This window comes from Oryctolagus cuniculus, chromosome 20 (assembly GCF_964237555.1).
Source record: "Oryctolagus cuniculus chromosome 20, mOryCun1.1, whole genome shotgun sequence".
NCBI classification, from domain to species: domain Eukaryota; kingdom Metazoa; phylum Chordata; class Mammalia; order Lagomorpha; family Leporidae; genus Oryctolagus; species Oryctolagus cuniculus.
In genome coordinates this window covers 15,128,289-15,136,735 of record NC_091451.1, presented here as the reverse complement: position 1 = coordinate 15,136,735, position 8,447 = coordinate 15,128,289, and positions in this window count along the sequence as shown.

Sequence of the window (8,447 nt, the reverse complement as noted above, 5' to 3'; positions counted from 1 at the left end):
CTCCCAGCGCCCAGGGCACCGAGAGCCCGGCGGCTGCCCCCGCGCGGCCCTGCTCGGTCCCGCCTACCCAGACTCACCCCGGGACCGAGCGGCCCTGAGTCACCGGCTGGAGATGCGCGACCCCCGGCCTGGGCCCGCCCCGTGGAGCTGCAGTTCCGGGCCGCGCTCTGAACTGCGCTCTGGCGCGGGGTTCAAGGTGTGTGTTTGGCGAGTCCTTGGGAAGGAGCGCCTGGGTGGGGAGGAGAGCCCAGAGTTTGCACTGGAATCCTCCGCAGCCTTCGATTCAGAGCCGCCCGAGGGCCCGCCCCGAGGAGGGCTTGGAAGCTGGTGCACTTGACATTCGGGGAGAGCGCAGGGCATGCGACGGTGCCTCAAAGCTGGCGCAAGGAGAACGGGGGTGCAGCCACCTCACGTCTTTCCCTAGCCTGGCGCTAACAGCTTTCACGATGCTTCCCCCCCCACTCATCATCAGATGATTCTCCCCACGATGCCTGGCTAATGAGTGGACAGAGCCCGGTGTCCAAGCTATCGCCCATCTGACACTTTCCAACGAAGTGCAGAACGCGGTGGGAAGAGACCAGGACCCAGACGCCGCTGAGTTTGCGCCCCGTTAAGAATCGGCTGGGAACTACTCCGGATCCGGGCAGAAGGCACGGTGGGCTGGACTCCTCACCGGCACAGGGCTGGGCACAGAGCAACAGATGTGAAATAAGCAGGAAGTCGGCGGGGTGGGGGGAGAATATTGCAAGGTGGTCTTTTGGGAGGCTTCTCAGAGAAAGTGGATAAATCCTTTGACTAAATCCCCAAGGGGCAGGGAAGGGGGAGGGGAGGGGTTAGGGTGCGGGCTGCAGCAGTCATGGGAGCAGAGGTCCAGGACATGGAACTGCTGGATGAGCTCTGAGAGAGGGCTGTCCGGCACTGCACGGGAGCCAGGATGCTGGAAGGGTTTGGTGGGAGTTGGCATTGGCTGTTGGGGGCCCCTCTGGACTCAGGAGGGCCTCGAATGCCAGGGGCAGAGGTGGCAGCAGAGTTGCTTCCTGCTCGGACTGGTGGACACTGCATCTGAAGACACAGATAGGGTCCCGTCTCCACATGAAGCCGCTTTAGGCACTGATTCCCTCTCCCTCCTCCGCCCCCATCCTTACACTAGGGGCACACAAGTGAAATCAGACAGTGTTTTCCGTTTTTTTCAGCACCAGGACTGAGCATGCCTGTAATGGATGTTCCCTGTACATTTCAGGTGAAGGGAAGACAACTCGGCATTTTGATGCCGGAAGCCGGGTCACAGCTGCAACTATGATTCCCCTCTCATCACAAGGATGCCTAAGTGCACCCGAAGTGGCCCAGCCAGCAATGTGGACCTCCAAAGACAGGATGTGGAAAAGGGGGTCCTGCAGAGGGCCTAGCAAGGCAGCTGAGGGCCGGCATCGTGACAACATATCCTGTGACCATGTAGCGTCCCCTTTCCACAGATGGTGAGACCGATGCCTGTGGGGGTCCCCAGCCATCCAGGAGAGCAGCCGCACCAGAGGTTCGTTTGGCTCATGGTTCTGGAGGCCGGGACACCTCAGAGCATGGCGCCTACATGGCGCCTACATCTTCATGCCTTCTGGTGAGGGTGTTTTCTTTCTCTCTTTTTTTTTTTTCTTTTTTTAAAGATTTGTTATTTGAAAGACTTCCACAGAGAGATCTTCTATCCACTGGTTCACTCCCCAGATGGCCACAATGGCTGGGGCTGGGCCAGGCCCGAAGCCAGGAGCTTCATCCAGGACTCCCACATGGGTGTCAGGGGCCATCCTCCCCTGCTTTCCCAGGCCATAGCAGGGAGCTGGATGGGAAGTAGGGCAGCTGGAACTTGAACCAGCACCCATATGGGATGCCACCATCGCAGGCAGTGGCTTTATCCGCTACGCCACAGCGCCGGCCCCAAGGGCCCTCTTGCTGCATTGTAGCAGGGCAGGTGCGCTAGGCTCAGGTCTCTCTTCCTCTTTGTATAAAGTCACTGATGCCATCATGCCCCCCACCCTCCCTGTCCTCATCTAATCCCAACCACCTCCACATACCATTAACTTAGGACTTTGAGGGACAGGAACAAAATTCTAATGCATGAACTTTGGGGACACATTCAGAGCCTCGCGTGGGGGCTGCCCCATGGAGAGAGGACGAGAAAGGAGGGAAGGAATGACCCCGATTCTGGTGAGCAACTGCAGGAGCCACCGTGTTACACGGATTGTGCAACAGGCCAGCTGCTGCACTTGGGGAAGGGAGGACCGCAGGGGCTGTGAGCTACTGAGCGAGGTGTCCGATACTTGCACTAGGAACAAGGAATTCATGCATAGGAGAAAGGCAGAAAGCTGCGGACCAGCAAGAGCAGTCCCAGAGGCAGAGCTCTGTCTAAGGCCTCCCCGTTCCCACAGCCTCTGCAGAGCCGAGGTCGTCAGAGCAGACCAGATGGCCCACCAAGACGCCAGGCCCGGGCCTGCCACGTGCCTGTCAGAGGAAATGAATGAATGGATGGCTGTGCAGGGTGGCAGGCTGCTGCCGCTCCCCATTCTGTCCCATGAAAATGCCACGCGGCAAGTCCAGTGCCTGTTTGCCCATTGGCTGGGTATTTCCGGGCCCTTCTTTGTCCTTCCTTCTTGGACACTTACCACACCAGGCGCTCCTAGGTCCTAGGGATACAAAATGAACAGGATCTGGCCCCAGCTTCTGAGGAGCCCAGTAGTTGACAACAGGGAAATAAACATAAAAACAGGATGATGTGATAGGGGTCTACAGAGAGAGCACCTTCACAGACCAGAAGTCACTTGAGAGCTGATCCTTAAGGTGTTAAAGAGTGGGCTCCCTGGGAAGAGGGGCAAACAAAACCTGCTCCAATGCGTACCTGGACACCCTAACATAGGTGTGGGAGGGGCAGGCACTGTGGCCAAGCAGGTTAAGCCACTGCTGCATCCCAGATCAGAGATGGCTGGAGCCCCAGCTGCTCCACTTCTGATCTGGCTCTGCTAATTCACGTGGGAAGCAGGAGATGATGGCTCAAGAACTTGAGTCCCTACAATCCTCTTGCAAGATGTGGATGGGCTCCTGGCTCCAGGCTTCAACCTGGCCCAGCCCTGGCTGTTGCAGGCATTTGGGGAATGAACAAGTGAATGGAAGATCTCTTGCTCTCTCTCCCTCTCTGTCTTTCAAATAAATATTTTTAGAAGTGTGTATGGGAGCATAGGCCATGGTGAGTGGTTTGGTGTCCATGCTGTAGGGGACGGAGATGGTAATAAGGCTACAGGGGTAGACACGGGCCAGTTAACAGATACCTTGTATGCCTTTCTAAGGAATCTGGACTTGTTCTGGTAAGCCAGGGAGAACCATCCACAATTATAAAAGAGAGTGAGTGCCATGGTCAGTTATGAATCAGTGAGAAGGCTCAAGTCTAGCAGTGGGGCATCCCAGTGATACGGCAAATGTCCAAGCAGCCAATCTTGTGGGCTGATTGGAGCAGTAACGTGGGAGCAGGAGAGAAAAGGTGGACTCAAAGGATTTGCTGATCAGTGGGAGGTGGACATGAGAGGGGGGGCTTGAGAAGAACATGAACACCTCTTGTTTAGGAGACAAGTGCTTGGTGTATGGGAACCACTCACTGAAACAGGATGCAGGAGATTTGGGAGGTGTGTTCAACTGAACTTGGGCTCTAGGGGGTCAGCCCGAGAGGGCAGCAACGGATCCAGGACAGGACTCAGGAAGAGGAGTGCATGGGGCTGCTCGGGCAAAAATGAGAAATCAGAACCACAGTGGGACAACCAGGTTGCTGGAAGGCTCCCGTGTGCCCTGCACCGAGGTATCGGGGAGAGGCCATGTGCACCTGCAGAGAGGGCTTCTGGGTCCCTGTGTGAAGTCGGAGAGACAGAGAGCTGGCATTGCTTTATCTGCCTCCATCAGCTGCCCAGACTCAAGCCCCTGGAGCCAGGCCCTTAGGAACTTTTTTTTTTTTTTTTAATCGAGGACCTCATCATCTGCTCCCTATCAGAATGGGCTCCTAGGCCTAGGCCTGAACAAACTCTGGCTCAGTCTCAAGGCGGTCAGGCAACAAGACCAGAGAGAACTCGAATGGAAGAGACCCGTGACCCTGGTCCCGCGTTTCTTTCAGCCCAACAGCATCTATCATTGATGCCTCCGTTTTCCTTGTGAAACCGGGCCGCAGAAATGGAGGGAATGCTTCCAGGACTGGTATGTATTTTGAAACTCTCAGCCGGACTGAAAGTGCCCATCGATATATTTTGGAGTGCAATGTCTACTCCCTTACCAGTCAAAATAATTGAACAGTAAGAAGCAGCTGTTAATGCAGGAGGCGTATAACGGGAGACCCACAGTGCTTGGGAATTTACAATTTCATAGCAATTGAGGGTTTTTACAGCCAGCGTTGACAGTCAACCGTGCCCCCACAGCCCCCAACCACCCTCTGGAGCCATCAAGAGGCCCATCAACCCAGTGTGGGACACTGTGAATGTCCACTGTGTCTGGAGCTGGTGTCACAGCAATTTTAAAAAATCATCCTGCCATGTTATCAGCACAGCAATATTGCAGTTTCCTCTTGGTGGGTGGTGGTAATGGGCAAGGGGGGAGGGGCTGTCTCTCAGTGCTCAGGGAGCCAGAGCTGCAGGGTGGCATGGGGCTGGCACCCCCACCCCATGTCCATGCACTTGTCCTCTTAGTCTGGTCTGACACTTCTCCCTCCTGCCCAACAACAAAAATGCCTGCCCCTGTCTCCTGCCCAGGGACAGCAGGTCCTGAGCAGAGGTGGCGCTGTGCTGCCTCTCCCAGTCCCTGAATCTCAGCCTGGACTCCAGCAGCACAGTAGATTCTGTCAACTATCGGCTTCTGTCATCGGCCAGTGCCTGTGTGCACAGGTGTGCGTGTGGCGGGGAGGGGAGTGTGCATGCACTCTCATATTTTTCTTAAGACATATTTTGTTTATTTGAAAGGCAGAGTTACAGCGAGAGAGAGGGAGAGAGAGAAAGAGATCTTCCATCTGTTGGTTCACTCCTTGAATGGTTGCAACAGCTGGGGCTGGGCAAGGCCGAAGTCAGAAGCTTCTTCCGGGTCTCCCATGTGGCTGCAGGGGGCCCCAAGACCAGGATCACCCTTTGCTGCTTTCCCAGGTGCATTTGCAGATCAGAAGTGGAGCAGCTGGGACTTGAACCAGCGCCCATATGGGATGCCGGCATCACGGCTAGCCTCACCCACTACCTCGCAATGTCGGCCCCTCCACTTTTCAGTTGGAATTTGATTTTAAGGTTTTCCTGGAATAACTGATGTCCTTCCCAACATTTGTGTCCACTGGAAGAAATTTCTGAACCCATGCCTAATCATTTGTCTTCCTCCCTGTGCTAAATCGAGTATCTTTACAAAGACCTCTACCCAAAAACAGAACACTTGGTGTGTTCATGGGAAAGCGGGCTGATTGGGAGGTGGGAATCCTAGCCTGGGTTTTAATACCACGGGTGCCATCACCCAGCCTGGTGACCCTGGAAAAGTCATCTACCTGGGCCTCTTTTGCATGTTTACAATCAGGGCCCCTGGAGGGGCCTTTCTGATGGTAGCATTTTAGGGCTCTGTTTACTCAAGTTTATATGATAAACCCTTATCTGCCCCCATGAAAATTAGTGGCAAAAAACCTGAGGTGTCATTTAACCCCCACACACACGTACACGAACACATTACATACACACATATACACCCACACAGTGTAAAAGACTCCCTTTGACCAAGAGTCTGAAAACTTGTGGACTGCCGGAGACGTACAAAGGAGCACTGGGAGGGACGTACCGGGAACAGGTGCACCCGGGAGAAGAGCGTGGGGAAAGCCTGCATTTACTGCGCACCCTGCTGCACCTTCTCAATTTGTTGCCTTGACTTCCTCTTCACCCCAACACTGCTTTAAGTAAGAGCAAAGTTCTCCTTTCTCTTTCTCCTCCCGTGGGCCTCTGTGCGGCTCGCTCCCTAGGGAAGCTGAGCCCATGATGGCGCTGGAAGCCGCCCTTCAGGCCTGGGCCTGCTCTCCGGCTGCCCCACGGGCCAGCAGGCATCCTGTGGGGCACAGCCCTTGCTGGCTATCTGGGCCCCGGCACTCTTCTGGGCCATCAGGCAGTGCAGGGACTCCACTCAGGGTGTTCCAGGAAGGACTGGGCTCTCCCAGCTCCAGCAACCAGAGGAGCAAAGAGGCTTGTTACCAGCAAGAGGGACACACGGCCAGCCTAAAGTTCCTTTCAAGGACAGACTGCTACCTTGTTTGCTGCTGTGACCGTAACAAGAGCACAGGGACGCTGAAGAAGAAAAGGACTTGAATGAATGGGGGGAGGCTTTCCCAGGATGCCTTTTTTCCTGGCCTCACCCCACACTGCTCGCCCCACTCGGCACAGCTGGGCTGCCTCGCTTCCTCCGCCCTGGCTTTCTCCCCTCTGCTGGCTCCTCATCAGCCTTCCCTTACAACATCTCAACTCCACCTGCCTTCCTTTTCTGGCTCTCTGAAACCTTGGATGGGTGCAGGCCCATCGCTCCCCGCCACCCTCCTCTGGTTCCACTCATCCCCCAACCTGTGGCTGACCTGCTGCTGGGCCACACTGCCAAGACACAGCCACCATCCGTGAGGTCTGCTGCCCAGTCTGGAGCCGTCACCTGCCCGCAGCTGAGGCTGCTCAAGGCAGGCTCCCCCCATCCCCTCTCCACACCCTACTTCTTTCCTGGATCAACACAGCCAATTTCCCGTTAGCAAATGAAAAATAGCAGCTCATTCCCTTTGCATCATCTCTTGCTAGGAACTAAAGATCCTAGTAACCATATGCTTATGATTACTTTTTTTTTTTTTTTTTTTTGACAGGCAGAGTGGACAGTGAGAGAGAGAGACAGACAGAAAGGTCTTCCTTTGCCGTTGGTTCACCCTCCAATGGCCGCCGCGGCTGGTGCGCTGCGGCTGGCGCACCGTGCTGATCTGATGGCAGGAGCCAGGTGCTTCTCCTGGTCTCCCATGGGGTGCAGGGCCCAAGCACTTGGGCCATCCTCCACTGCACTCCCTGGCCACAGCAGAGAGCTGGCCTGGAAGAGGGACAACCGGGACAGAATCCGGCGCCCCGACCGGGACTAGAACCCAGTGTGCCGGTGCCGCAAGGCGGAGGATTAGCCTAGTGAGCCGCGGCGCCGGCTTTATGATTACTCTTAAGTCTCGTAGATGGTCTCCATGGCTGGGGTGGAGAGAGGCCATGCTGGGTCTCTGCACTTCTGAGGTCTTCTCTGTGAACACGCCCGTGCTCAGCCCGGGGCAGTCCGACGAGGCCCAGCACCGACTGCCACCTCAGATTGCTGGCCCCAGGGTCCAGCTTCTCCTGCCCCCCAAGCTGCACACCCAGCAGAGTCTGGTGGGAAGCAGAGTGGACACTCACAGACCTCAGGAGATAAAGAGATACAGAGCACAAAAAAAAGTCGGCTTTGGAAAAAGAAAACGCAGAGAGTGAAAAACCAATAAAAGTGTTGAGTAAATGCTAAAACCAGAAAGGCCTAAAGAGAACCCATCCAGAGAGCAGCGGTTTGGGGTCAGAGAGGAGGCGGCAGGGGGCTGGGTGGTCAACAGCCAAACGGCTGGAGGCTGGAGGCAAGAGGACTGGCGCGACATTAATCTCCCGGGAAGGGTCACTCACCTTCCAAGCTGTCGGGCTCACTGGCTGCAGCAGGCAGAATCTATTTAAAACACACCAGGCATTTCGCCTCGTGTTTCCCTGCCCAGAAAAGGCTGGAGCCAGAGGCTGAAGAAACCAATTCCAGCAGGAGGACCCGACACAGACCACAGGCTGGGACCCTGAAGATCCCTGCCCCGTCTGGAGTGAGCCCCCCTTCCATCCTCCCCTCCACCAGCAGCCAGGCCTCTGGGCAAAACTGAACGGAGTCCCAAACCTGCCTGTGGTATCCACCTGTACAGGGACAGACTCTGTGGCTTTCTTCATCTTGTCTTCAAGCATGTCAGAGAGCAGATGCTGCTCCAATGTGACAGCTGCTCCCAGGCCGTGCTCCAAGGGAGCTCCCTGGCCCGTGATAACTCGGTAATGATGGCCGAGAGGTACTGGGTGATGCAGTCAGAGCAAGACAGAGAGAGCAAGAAAGGGCATCAGAGATAACACAGCCCCAGGGAAACCACAGGGGACCTGAACCGGAAACACCAAGAGCTGCACTCCGTTCTCTGTACTGCATATCTCTGGGAAGCACCACCCTGAAGCTGACTGCTGTCCACCTGCCAGAGAGAGTACAAAGTGAGGCTGGGAGCTTGAAGTCGCCAAGGAAAGCCATCCACGAAGCTTTGCTTCCTCTCCTACTCAAAGGGTTGGGAATGAGCAGTCTCTCCTTCCCTAGCTCTGAAGCCAAGGAGCAAAATACTGTCCAGTAAGACTGATTATATTAAGGATCTT